This window comes from Panulirus ornatus, chromosome 4 (genome assembly GCF_036320965.1).
Source record: "Panulirus ornatus isolate Po-2019 chromosome 4, ASM3632096v1, whole genome shotgun sequence".
NCBI lineage: Eukaryota > Metazoa > Arthropoda > Malacostraca > Decapoda > Palinuridae > Panulirus > Panulirus ornatus.
Window position 1 is genome coordinate 74,054,012 of NC_092227.1, and position 13,929 is coordinate 74,067,940.

A 13,929-nucleotide genomic window follows, 5' to 3' on the forward strand; every position below is an offset into this window, starting at 1 on the left:
GCAGACACCTGATCCACACATCCTCTACCACTTCTGAAACCACACTGCATCTCCCCAGTCTGATACTCTTTACGTACCTTCACCCCTCTCAGTCAGTAACCTCCCATACAACTTACTAGGGATTTTCAGTGAACTTATACCTCTGTAGTTTGAACGCATACCTTTATTCCCCTTTGTCTCTTTATAGTGGCACCAGTCCATACAAATCGTGGAGATCCTTACTAACCGGTCAACTCACCATCTTTATTAATATGTTCTACTACAATACCATCCATTGCAGCCACATTGCCTTATTTCTATTGTTATTATTATTGTTAATGTTATTATTATCATTATTATTATTGTTAATATTATTATTATCACTATTGATATTAATATTATTATTATTATTATTATAATTATTATTATTGTTAATTATTATTATGTAATTTCCGCATTATCTACCGGGACGTAAAAGCAACAACAATACGTGTTAATTTGTTCCCGCCACTGTAACACTCGCAGGTTACAATGAAGATCGTCCGATCGTCCTGGAGCACGACGGTGCTGCGCTCCAGCCCACCAATACGACGCAGGGTATGGTAGCTTGGCCTATGAAGTGGCCCACAAGGGTTAGGTCATAGACCAGGTCATCATACCCCAGGGTTATATACTCTTATGCTCAAGGGCATCTGCCTCACGTATATTACAGCGGCTTTTTTATTTTTTTTATTTTCATTGTTCGTCATTTGTAAATGACTCGCATTATTCATCACCCGTTACACAAGAGCCGTGCGGAAAGTTATGAGTTATCGCCGGAGATTTTGTTCGCTGGTAACAGGTGCATTGGCCAGCGAACGTACGTACGTGTGTACGTTGACAGTGTGAAGTGTGTTTCCTCCTCCGTGACCATATCTGTAGTGACGGCACCAAGTTTGTACCGGTCTTTGAAAGAGAGGTAAAGTGTGTGACATCAACAAACGTTTACCAGAATAAGACATCAACAAACGTTTACCAGAGTAATTCTTGAGTGACGGTCGAACTTATCCCAGACAGGTAACCTCGTTACAGGGCGTCAGGTGTATCGTTATCTGGTTCTCTCATGTGATACTGCAGATAGTGAGCAACAGACGTAGATCCGAGCGCCTAGTCTCGTCTTACTTACCGTAGGACGACATTAGAAAAAAGATTTCCTCGTGTTTTTATTTCTTGCTGTAGTACACGGGTCGGGTCATGGACGTTCGTGCACATGAGATGCACTGTACACCGTCAGCTCTGGCCAGTGGCTCCGGGTTGTACACTGGGGAACACCAGGGTCAGGGACGCTGAGCATCAGGGTGTCTGGTAAGGGTCAGGGTGTCTGGTGAGGGTCAGGGTGTCTGGTGAGGGTCAGGGTGTCTGGTGAGGGTCAGGGTGTCTGATGAGGGTCATTGAACTGACGACGATACAGTTCGGCCAAAGGTCACTTTTCGCTCATGATGTAACCTCAGGCAGGTGGAGTTCACACACACACACACACACACACACACACACACACACACACACACACACACACACAGGTTCGAGTGGCGAATATGTAGGTGACATCCATCCGGCCAGATTTGCCCTAGGTACAGGAGTGTAAGGAAGGAAGGAGTATAGCAGGGTATGAAATGAGGAACAAGAAAAGGAAAATAAGATCTTTGAGGAGAGTGTTGTGGATAGGTCAAGAGTAAATCCAACACTTTTTCATAAGTTGAACAAGTATGAGTTATCAGCCAGAGCAGCTAATCAGGCTAAGTGGAGAGGAGGATGTGTGAGGCGCTCAGTAACAAGATCTAAATTGTTTTCACAGTGGAAGACACTGTAGTTCCGTCACCAGTGAGGCAGAGTGGAGAGGAAGATTTAGAAAACGTTAAGATACATCTACAGAAGACATTAAGAAAACGTTTCAGTTCTTGACCCATACTAAGTTCATGGTTCACGTAAAGTTCCACCATATGTGCTGAAGGTATACGCAGAGGAATGAGACGTACCTCACGAAATATGGTCCAGATTGTCGCTTGACGGAGGCAGACTGCCGAGGGAGTGGAAAAGGGACAACTGTCATGATTTTCCCTTAAGATCGAGACTGGGAAGAGGCGCAGAGCTACAGACGAAGCTCACTGACGAGTGTGGTGTGGCAGAGTCTGGAAGATAATCAGAAAGCAAATGGATGACTTTCTACAGAGGAGAAAATACTTAAGTCAGAGATGGCACGATTTTAGGGAAAGAGGGTCATGCGTAACATACCTCGTGGATTTCTACACGATTGTAAGACGAGAGGGAAGGCTGGGTGGATTGTCTAAACTACCAGAATGTATTTGAATCTCTACTACATGATAGGGTGATTGAGAATAGATCACCAGGCAGGAAAGAGGATTGATCAGCTTTGATAGACACAAGAATATCTGAGTAGAAGGGAACAGAGGACACATGTTTGAGGAACCTGCCCAAGCTGGGTCAAGGTCATCAGCTGAGGTCACACAGGATCGTCATCTGGGGCCACTACTATTCTCAATCTCAAGTTTGGTCACCACACCTAAAAAAGAGAGAAAAACAAACAACAAAGAACTAACAAAGAACGTCCAGAGGAGTGCAGCAAAGAGGATAACAGAATTAAGTGCGTTGAGTCACGGGGAAGTGTTTGGAGGAGTGAGGGGTAACCAGATCTTACCGAGGTTAAAACAGTCGGTGACGTAGACAGCGAACAGTTGTTAGAAAGATGAAGGGATGGAACAACCAAGAGTGACCTAACAGGAAATTAAGTAAGAAACGTTGAAAAAAATGTAAAGTGAATTTTTGTATAAGAATAGTGGTTGATGGAATACAATGACTGAAAACATGATTAATGCAGACAGCAAAGCTAAGTTTAAGAAGTTGTATGATAGAGAATGAGCAAGAGATGGGCCCCATGAGTGTAAAACTCCCTTCCTGCACAGTAATGATAGGTCATTGCACACACACACACACACACACACACACACACACACACACACACACACACACACACACACACACACAGGGTTACATGTTTGTAAGGAGGGGAAGAGGAAGCAAAGGAGAGTGAGGATTGGCTCTCCTGATAGAATATAGCCATAACTTTCAAGAACTGGTGGAAGATGCCCCGTTCAGACAGTACAGACTGGGGGAGAGTCAGTGTAGGGTAGAGGTGCGCGGTGGTGTTGATATTGCATTATCCTTCAGTGAATTGCAACGATCCAAAACAGATATACAATGATGACAATAAAGGAACCGTCAGGATAGTACGTAAAGCAGTAAAACTGTTTGTTTTGCTTCTCAGAGATGGTACAACACTGATGATGGGAGATTTCAGTTATAAACTGGTGAGATGTGGTACTGTCATGTTGATGGGAAGTCATGGAGACAAATGTTAGTGCATGAAGGAAAAGTTCTTACACGAGCATGTCACTGGGCACCCTAGGATGAGAGAGGGACTGGCATTGTGTGTGCGAGGGAAGGACTGAAGGAGGAGTCGACATCGCCCTTGAACTGTCTGTCGCCCGAGTCCCACATTAGGCAAATACCTAAAGCCACAGATTGTCTGCTGGCAAATATCTTGATAGCTTTCAAGTGTTTATAGGTAGGGATGTATTTAGCAAGCTGTTCATGTCGTACATAAAGCCAAAACTAAAATCAGCTTTTTAGGTTTTGCCATCACGTCCAAAGAGGCACAAGGAGGAGATAGAGAAGGTGCAGAGGAGGGCAGCAAAGATGACACCAGAATTACGAGAACTAAATTACAGGGGAAAAGCTAAAGGCTTTAGATTTTTACCCACCTTGAAAGAGAGAAGACTGAAGAGTAACTTGATCACAACATTTACGCTCTTAAAATGACCTGGACAGTGAACAGATATATGAATGGAATATTCAGGGAACATGCAATGAAGCATGTATTTATTACCGACGATATAAAGACGTGCTATCATAGTACAACAGAGAGATGGGTGAGTGAAATACAGTGACTGAGGACATGGTTAATGCAGACGCCATACGTAATTTTAAGTTTTGCGGCAGTTGAGAATGTTCCACACGTAAGACCTCACGAGTGTAAAACTCACTCCCCTTACAGTACGAATAAGTAATTACTGACTCGATTACACACACACACACACACACACACACTTGTATGATTAGTTAACAAGTAACTCATGGCCTCCCAGTTTTGTAATATCTGTAATACCTCAGCTGTGTATGTTCAGCCATATTGCTGCCTACATCTATAAACCTTTATTTATTTATTGTATTTATTTACAATTAGCTACACACACATACGTTTTCACATACGTGGCACTTGTTGTCAACACGGTGTATCTGTAACTTTTAAATATGCAAATCTAGCAAGTGTTCGTGTGGCGGGGAGGCAACAGCTGCAATGCCCAGAAAGGCCAGTGACCTGTGGATGTTGCACTTGCTACTGCAGCGTGGGCAGTGTGTGTGTGTGTGAGGGAGGGAGGGAGGCTGCTCCAGTTATATTACCCGCTGGGAAATTCGCTAGCCCCTTTCGAGTCCCATGCTGTTCGGGTGTGTCGTGGTGGTGTTTGATATGGTCGCTAGGAAAGATCAGTGCTGGCAGAGTGACGTGATGTTGTCCGCATGTTAGTGTGAGTGTTGGAGGACGTGGCATGTTGCTGTGCCGCAGGAGAGTCGTGTTGACTGTGTGCTGAGTGGTGGGCCAGGAGTGTGCCACCATCACCACCCCACCACCTGCCTGTCATCACACCACACCTGCTCCCACCCAACGCCCACCACGGTGAACCAATTATCCCCATATATATTTATATATATATATATATATATATCTTTCTTTTCTTTCAAACTATTCGCCATTTCCCGCATTAGCGAGGTAGCGTTAAGAACAGAGGACTGGGCCCTTGAGGGAATACCCTCACCTGGCCGAATTCTCTGTTCCTTCTTTTGGAAAATTAAAAAAAAAAAAAAAAAAAAAACCGAGAGGGGAGGATTTCCAACCCCCCGCTCCCACCCCTTTTAGTCGCCTTCTACGACACGCAGGGAATACGTGGGAAGTATTCTTTCTCCCCTATCCCCAGGGATATATATATATATATATATATATATATATATATATATATAGAGAGAGAGAGAGAGAGAGAGAGAGAGAGAGAGAGAGAGAGAGAGAGAGAGAGAGAGAATCATATCTACAAATGTAATACACAAAAAAGAATGAGTAAAACACATAGTCTGCAGTCAAATGATAGAAAATCTCGAGTGTATGGCTAAGGAAATATTCAGTTCGCTCTTCATGTTCTCCGTTGGGCCAAAGCTACTTTATGCTTCATGTGTGTGTTCACCACGCATAAAGAAGTACAAAGAACTAGTGGAGAAGGTCTAGAGGAGGGCAGTAAATATGGTACTATAATTTAGAGAGCTGAGTTTCTGGGAAAAGGCAAGAGACCTTTGAATTTGCTCGCCTCGGAAGAAAGAAGAGTGAGTGGTGACCTGATCACAACTTCTCAGGTGTTTATAACAGTTCTTCACGAGATGTTGGTGTTTACCACAGTTTGCTGTCATCATCAGGTCATATTTATGAGCAACACATGCCAGTCTGGTGGGTGAAGAATGAGGTTTGTGATGCGAGTTGCCAGAGCAGGTTTTCACACGCGCACCGTCCCAGGTGTGTGTTGTGGAGCGAGGAGGGGCGTGTGGAGGTCCCAGTGAGGAATGTTGTTCACTTTTGCCGCTTAACGTCACTCACGTCATTGCAATAGTCTCAAAATCATCGCCCAACCCTCCACCCAAGACTGAGTCCACTACTTCTACCTGGTTGGTGATGGACATGGTGAGGGAGGTCACGTTTCACACCTTCCCGGTGGCAGAGGACACATGGGGGATCGTTCTCCTGCTAGACCTCCCGTCGTGTAGACCGGTACATGTTGTACGGAGTGGACTGGGACGGAGCCATGTGGAGGAGGTATACTCGGGAGCCATAGGACAACAACGTCCAAGTGCCTCTCAGACAACCAACCCAGTCGTGGGCCAGTCAAGCCCCCTGTTGTCTGTCTTTCTCATGCACACTCATGTAAACGTCTGATATATATATATATATATATATATATATATATATATATATATATATATATATATATATATTTATTATACTTTGTCGCTGTCTCCCGCGTTTGCGAGGTAGCGCAAGGAAACAGACGAAAGAAATGGCCCCCCCCCCCCCCATACACATGTATATACATACGTCCACACACGCAAATATACATACCTACACAGCTTTCCATGGTTTACCCCAGACGCTTCACATGCCTTGATTCAATCCACTGACAACACGTCACCCCGGTATACCACATCGCTCCAATTCACTCTATTCCTTGCCCTCCTTTCACCCTCCTGCATGTTCAGGCCCCGATCACACAAAATCTTTTTCACTCCATCTTTCCACCTCCAATTTGGTCTCCCTCTTCTCCTCGTTCCCTCCACCTCCGACACATATATCCTCTTGGTCAATCTTTCCTCACTCATTCTCTCCATGTGCCCAAACCACTTCAAAACACCCTCTTCTGCTCTCTCAACCACGCTCTTTTTATTTCCACACATCTCTCTTACCCTTACGTTACTCACTCGATCAAACCACCTCACACCACACATTGTCCTCAAACATCTCATTTCCAGCACATCCATCCTCCTGCGCACAACTCTATCCATAGCCCACGCCTCACAACCATACAACATTGTTGGAACCACTATTCCTTCAAACATACCCATTTTTGCTTTCCGAGATAATATTCTCGACTTCCACACATTCTTCAAGGCCCCAGAATTTTCGCCCCCTCCCCCACCCTATGATCCACTTCCGCTTCCATGGTTCCATCCGCTGCCAGATCCACTCCCAGATATCTAAAATACTTCACTTCCTCCAGTTTTTCTCCATTTTTTTTTTCTTTCTTTCTTTCATACTATTCGCCATTTCCCGCGATAGCGAGGTAGCATTGAGAACAGAGGACTGGGCCTTGGAAGGAATATCCTCACCTGGCCCCCTTCTCTGTTCCTTCTTTTGGAAAATTAACAAAAAAAAATGAGAGGGGAGGATTTCCAGCCCCCCGCTCCCTTCCCTTTTAGTCGCCTTCTACGACACGCAGGAAATACGTGGGAAGTATTCTTTCTCCCCTGTCCCCAGGGATAATATATATATATATATATATATATATATATATATATATATATATATATATGCTGTACTTGGGCTTATTGCCTTCTTTGTTTGAAGTAAGAAAAAAAAAATTGTAAGCGAAGGTGTCCTGTCCAGATGTAGTGAAGGATTGCGTCAGTAATGGGGTATGTTTCGGTGTGTGACGGTTATGGACCCCAGATATTGAGATGGAAGTTAAAAAGATTTTGAGGAAGAGTTCAAAGAGCAGAGAAATATGAACAGGCGAAAACACACACACACACACACACACACACACACACACACACACACACACACACACACACAAACCTGATACTGTTGAAGAACAGGAGGCAGAACTTACCACAGAGATAAGATCTCACCCATTCTGACCTGAAGGATACGTGATAACAAGGAGAGAAGAAGTAGAAAAAAATGAGGAGGGGGAGGGGACAGGCTACCTTGATAGAGAAGAACCTCAGGTTTAGGGGAAGTACTGGAGGCGGAACGATGAGACAACAGGTAACAGGATGAGTCACCAGGAAAGATATGCAGAGTGGCGTTGATCATCCATGAATCCATCCACCCACTAGTGAACCAGGACAGGTCATGTCTCTAGGAACACTCACGATGCGACATGAGGTCGTGATCAAACATCCGCGAGAGATGGTAAATACTCGTCAGTGATGGGGGATTATTTCAGTTTTAAAGAGATTGGATTAAAATACTTTTAGCGTCTTATTGAGACACAAGTTCTCGGCAGAGAAATTTCCCACTGGAGCAGGTTACAGAGCACACCAGGATCAGAGGGAACGATGCACCATCATTGATGGATTTTATGTACACGTATTGTAACGTGGTCATTGAGAATGTGACGTATGATACTCTAGTGGGAAAAAAAGTGAATGTGTAATACTGAGTTTGATTATGTGGTCAATAGGAACGTAACGAGAACAGAGATGACATCAGGTTCAAAGAGAGGATATGATTGTGGAAATTGCACGCAACTATAACAGTTTTTATGGGAACGTGAAATGGTGTTCACTACTCATGATATTGTTCATTGTCGAAGGCTTTGTGAAACGTACATTGAAGGAGTAGGAACACATTGGTGCGTTTAGTTTTGAAATACAAAGGAAAGCTTAGAAAATAGAAAAATGTAGTTCGGTGAAATATGTCAAAAAGCGAGAGCTTTAGGACGTTTTTTGGTGAAATTTCGATGTCACTACCGCCAGCCAGCATTTGATAGGAATAGATACAGCATGATAAGAAGGGAGGAACAGAAAAACCATAACATGAGTATTGTGGACAAGGAAAGAAGTTATCTAAAACTTTTCCATATACTCGACAGGAGATGTCAGTCAAAGAGCAGCTAATCAGGCGAAGGGATTCTGAGGGAAGAGTTGTAGATGACTTAAAGACATACAGGGAAATGAATGACAAGGTCAGAGGATTTTTTTTGGCAGTTGAAGTCATAGTACCCCTAACTAACCAGTGAGGTGGAATGGGGAGGAGAAATTGGACAGCAATGAAATAACCAGAGAAAGACAAACTGACCGACTAGATGGCCTTCACCTATGTAAGGCTCACACGTTCGGTAATGTTGCTCTGTACTTGCATACAATCAGTGCGCACATACACTTGGCAAGGTACTTGAGACCGTGTCGAAGATGTCTTTAGAGGACGGTAGAGTGTCTGGGAAGTGGAAAACGGTAAAGGTCATGTTTTGAGAAAGGTGACCGGGAAGCTGCACTGAGTGACAGACCAGTCTTCTCCGAGAAGTTTGGTTCCCAAGCGAAGAGAGAAACAGTTATTGCAGAGAAGGTCTTGGTATGAATTTTCTGTGGCAGGAAGTGGCCAGCCGCGGGTTTGTTCTTTGTGTGAGAGAGGAATTAAGAAGGTGACATTGTACCACACCTATTATCAGTGCCTCGCCCTTGACGAATTGTAAAGATGACAAACTATTTGCTGGTCAGTATCGAAACTGCATTCAAGTACATGGATAAGATAATATCCAGCAAACTCTCCACACAGTAGGCCGAAACTGTTATTTGCTTCTTAATTTTGATTATCGCATTTAAATAGGTACGAAGAAATGATAGAAGAGGTCCAGAGGAGGGTAACAAAGTTTGTTCCAGAATTGAGAGAGCTGAGATACAGTAAAAAGGTTAGACCAACAGGTAAGATGGAAGGGTAAGGTGGTGATCCGATACCGTATAAGATTTTAAAACAGTTTCATGACGTCATCAGTGAAGATTTCTTGGAAAGATGCAAAGATAGAATATCCAGGAGCCATAACATGATAACAAAATTAAGCAAGAAACATTAGGAAAGTCAAAAATAATTACTCATAGTGTAAGAGTAATGTGATGAATGGGGTACACTGCATGATGAAACCGTGAATGTGGAATGCATACGAGTGTAGAACTCTCTCCCAGAAGAAGTACGTACGAGTTACCCAAATACACTCAAGAGCACAACGCTACACAAAAAAGGACGGTGCTGCAGAAAACATATACAGACCCACACTCATATAACCAAGCACCAAGACGTTGTAATGGTGCCGTAATTAGTAGTTCTCTTGTGGGTTGTGTCTGCCCTAGAAAGGAGTACTGATTACATATCTGGGATGGCCTTATCCCTGGCTAATGCCAGAGTGGAATTAAAAGCCTTCTGTCTCACTGATTTTTCAGGCATCAACTCCGTCGCGTGTGATGTTGCTTCCCTGTCCCAGTGCTGAAGGGTTTCTGTAGGCCAGTTGGTCTCCTGAGTTGTCTGCATGTGTTCCTGCCACCAAGGCTTGGACCCTGTGATTCGTGTCTCTGCTTCTTCCCCTAGTTTGTGTGTGGAGTACCAGCCACACGAGGATTACTCTTCACCATTCCTTCGAACGGCGAAGCTGTAGAACTTCTTTCTTTCACCTTTCGCTCTTCTTATAACCTCTGTACCTTGAAGAGTCAGATCTACAGCTGCCGAGGAGCTCTGGTCATTTTTTTTTTTATTGAGCTGCTTTTCTTTTCATCTGATTGGGGCATATGTTGCCCATGCCAGAAAAGTAAGCATAAAGAATCCAAAAGAAGTCAGACTTTTGAGAATACACAAGCGTTCAAACTTGCCACACACAAATCTGTTCTGACACAATGTGGATACGTGATGAGGGCGGGGCTTGTGTCGCCCAAACAGTCGCTGTCAAGAAGAATGTCGGGGATGTGCTTGATGGACGTCAGTGAGGGACGGAGAGCTTAGTGATAAACGTCAGTGAGAGACGGAGAGCCTAGTGATAGAAGTCCGTGAGAGACGGAGAGCTTAGTGATAGACGTCACTGAGAGACGGAGAGCCTAGTGATAGACGTCACTGAGAGACGGAAAACCTTCTTATAGACGTCAGTGAGAGGAGAGCTTCTGATAGACGCCAGTGAGAGACGGAGAGCCTAGTGATAGACGTCACTGAGAGACGGAGAGCCTAGTGATAGACGTCACTGAGAGACGGAGAGCTTAGTGATAGACGTCACTGAGAGACGGAGAGCCTAGTGATAGACGTCACTGAGAGACGGAGAGCTTAGTGATAGACGCCACTGAGAGATGGAGAGCCTAGTGATAGACGTCAGTGAGAGACGGAGAGCTTAGTGATAGACGTCACTGAGAGACGGAGAGCCTAGTGATAGACGTCACTGAGAGACGGAGAGCTTAGTGATAGACGCCAGTGAGAGACGGAGAGCCTAGTGATAGACGTCACTGAGAGACGGAGAGCTTAGTGATAGACGCCACTGAGAGATGGAGAGCCTAGTGATAGACGTCAGTGAGAGACGGAGAGCTTAGTGATAGACGTCACTGAGAGACGGAGAGCCTAGTGATAGACGTCACTGAGAGACGGAGAACTTAGTGATAGACGCCACTGAGAGACGGAGAGCCTAGTGATAGACGTCAGTGAGAGACGGAGAGCTTAGTGATAGACGTCACTGAGAGACGGAGAGCCTAGTGATAGACGTCACTGAGAGATGGAGAGCCTAGTGATAGACGTCAGTGAGAGATGGAGAGCCTAGTGAGAGACGGAGAGCCTAGCGATAGACGTCAGTGGGAGACGGAGAACCTGGTGTAGCGTGTTAACCATTACCGAGCTAGGATGCGTTATCTCCGACGTCTTCTAACAACATGACGCTCAAGCCACGATTATCGTACCCTGTTTTCTTTAGATGATTGCCACCCCTGGGGTCCGCACTTTTCCTTCCTAGTCCTCAAAAATGTTTCTAGAGAATGTTGCAACGGTGGTGATCTTGGTGTTGTGCCTCAACAGCATAGTCGTCACATCCTGCATCGCGTGCATCAATGATCCGCTCACGGTCCGGCTCACCCAGACAGTGCTTGCGTGGCTGGATACGTAGGTTGTACGCATATTGATTGTCCAACACTTAGGGTCATGAAGACCGTCAACTGATGATTCCTAAGGTCATGCACACCCGCTGCAAAAATGGCCCGTGACACGTTGGTACGGCGGTTGTTTACATGATTGGCATTACGTGCTATCTATAGTCTTAAGAAACCAATAAGGAAAAAGACATCCATATGACAGCCAATCAACTCCAAATTCTAGAAAGTAAAGTGGCCAGTTTGGCTCTCATAAGTAATGAAATAGCTCGCATAGAAATGTTACTGCATGCGTAGTAAGAATTTACATGAAGGAGTATATTTTTGTTATAGTAATTATCAGTGCAAATTGTCTAATTTAACTGGGTAGAGAATATATATATATATATATATATATATATATATATATATATATATATATATATATATTGCAAGAGGTTACAGTGGTGTGCGTGGTCTAGTATATGCAAAAAAACAAAAAAACATAAATCTTCTATCTCATTCTTGTATCTCCCCTGACGATGTGATCACTACACGAAAGTGCACTTCCTTATAGTGAATAATTTTCCTGTTATTTCTTACATCAATGTTCTTATTTGTTCAGTTTTCATGATATGTTAGCAATATGTGTACCAGTGTTTTTAATGACAATAGTCACCTCAAAGTACAGTATCTTCAGTTAAATACGTCATAACGATCCTAAAATTCTTATATGTTATGATAGTCGCCTTAATGTTATGAATATGAAACGCATTGTTTGGGTTCGAGATGAGAAAGGGGAAAAGTCTCTAAGTTAAAGCTGTACACGGGTTGTGTAACGAGCGGCGGGTGAATGCAGGCCGACAATATGGTTTTCACATCCTGCGCTTCGCCCACCCCCTCCCACCGCGAGAGAAGTGTCTCTGATTCGTCCACGTGTCAGTATATCTTGAGATGCCCTCACCCCTCCCCCACCAACGCCCAGAGTGGCGATAATGTCACTCAAGAAACGAAAGTCTCGTGTGGTATCAATTTTGTCATCTATGCTCCAGTTTTTGGGTCTTTCATTGTGTGTATTCTTGTTGTCCGCCAATGTTTAGTAATGGCCGTGAAAGGATCTCGTTCGGATCAGCTCGGAATTTTATCAGTTCCTGTTTTGTCAGTCTTCAAATCTCCGAGTGACTACTTCGTCAAGATTTCATGGCTGTAACTGATTGACTTACTTCTTCAAGAGTTCATAGCCTTGTACATATATTCTTGATCTAAGCGGAGAAGAAACTCATGGAGAAAAAGGCAACTGAATATTGAAATCTCAGAAACAGATCATTCGCATCTCTCGTAGAATGGTCATCCCTGGCTTAGTGAGGCTTACATATTCAACGACTGCTTACTGAAGGCAAAGGAAAGGGAAGACTTAAGGGATGAAGCGCCATGCAGGGAAAAATAACGAGACTTATTAATTGGCAAAATCTGTGACAGTTAAAAACCTACTTTCCTTGTGGTGATAAGATTGAGGTAGTGAAAACTAAGTATTGACATTTATAAAAGTAATTCGTGCGATAAGATCAAGCATTTCCGTTTTACTTAATGCTTCCATGAACTCTGGGTTTGAAATTTAGCTCCGTGGGCTTCAAGGGAAACTGTGTTGTTGATCGTGAGTCCTAATCATCCGCTAAGTGTGACGAACATTTGTGTTGACTGACCTACACTTATTTTCCCAGCTTGTGTGTGTACATAAGGCTATAACCACCGTCATCAGAAGGGACAGTAGTACTTACTGCTCGTGAAGAAGTGATGACTAGGCCTGCAACTGCTCCATATGAATGTAGACATTTGGGGGTACGGCAATTACCCTTGAATTAGCAAACCAGACGTACGTACGATGCCGAGACTCGCTTCCGCCCGTTCGTGTTAGTACTAACGGGGTTAACTTCTTGCCATCCGGGACTTGCATATAATTTTTTTATATATATATATATACCAGTTGGTGAAAAAAAAAGTTGGCCTTTGCTATTTTTTGACAATGTAGTTGTGTCATGTTGCCCACGTTCCCACCGTCAACGGCTTACAGCAACCTGATGTCTTCCATCATATCGTGTGCCGTAAGATAAGCGTTTGGGCACTCTCTGTGTGTGCCATACACAGCTAGGGGAAGGCGTATGTTGTTGGAGATGACTTCAAGTGCTGACGCCGTCATTTGATGAGTTTGTAAAAGTGTTTGAAGTGCGACTTTGTATTGACGTCGTCAGGAAATACCCAGAGTGGTGCTAGAGAGGTGAGCAGTGTGGTGTGTGTGTTGATAAGAGTCCAAGTATCATGTCGCGATTTTTAAGTTTTTTTTTTATGTAATATATTATATGCGTCGTACATCGTAGCTTCATATTGAATGTTATGATTTTTATGGTTACTTTTTTCCCGATAAGGATGAAA

At 43.8% G+C, this 13,929-nt stretch overlaps 1 protein-coding gene across 3 annotated transcripts in view; it reads left to right on the forward strand.

The window, feature by feature from the left end:
* The window catches only part of LOC139767451 (protein ST7 homolog), a 136,314-nt gene that overhangs the window by 31,986 nt on the left and 90,399 nt on the right, over positions 1 to 13,929 (forward strand). The gene's annotated exons all lie outside the window — the stretch shown is intronic.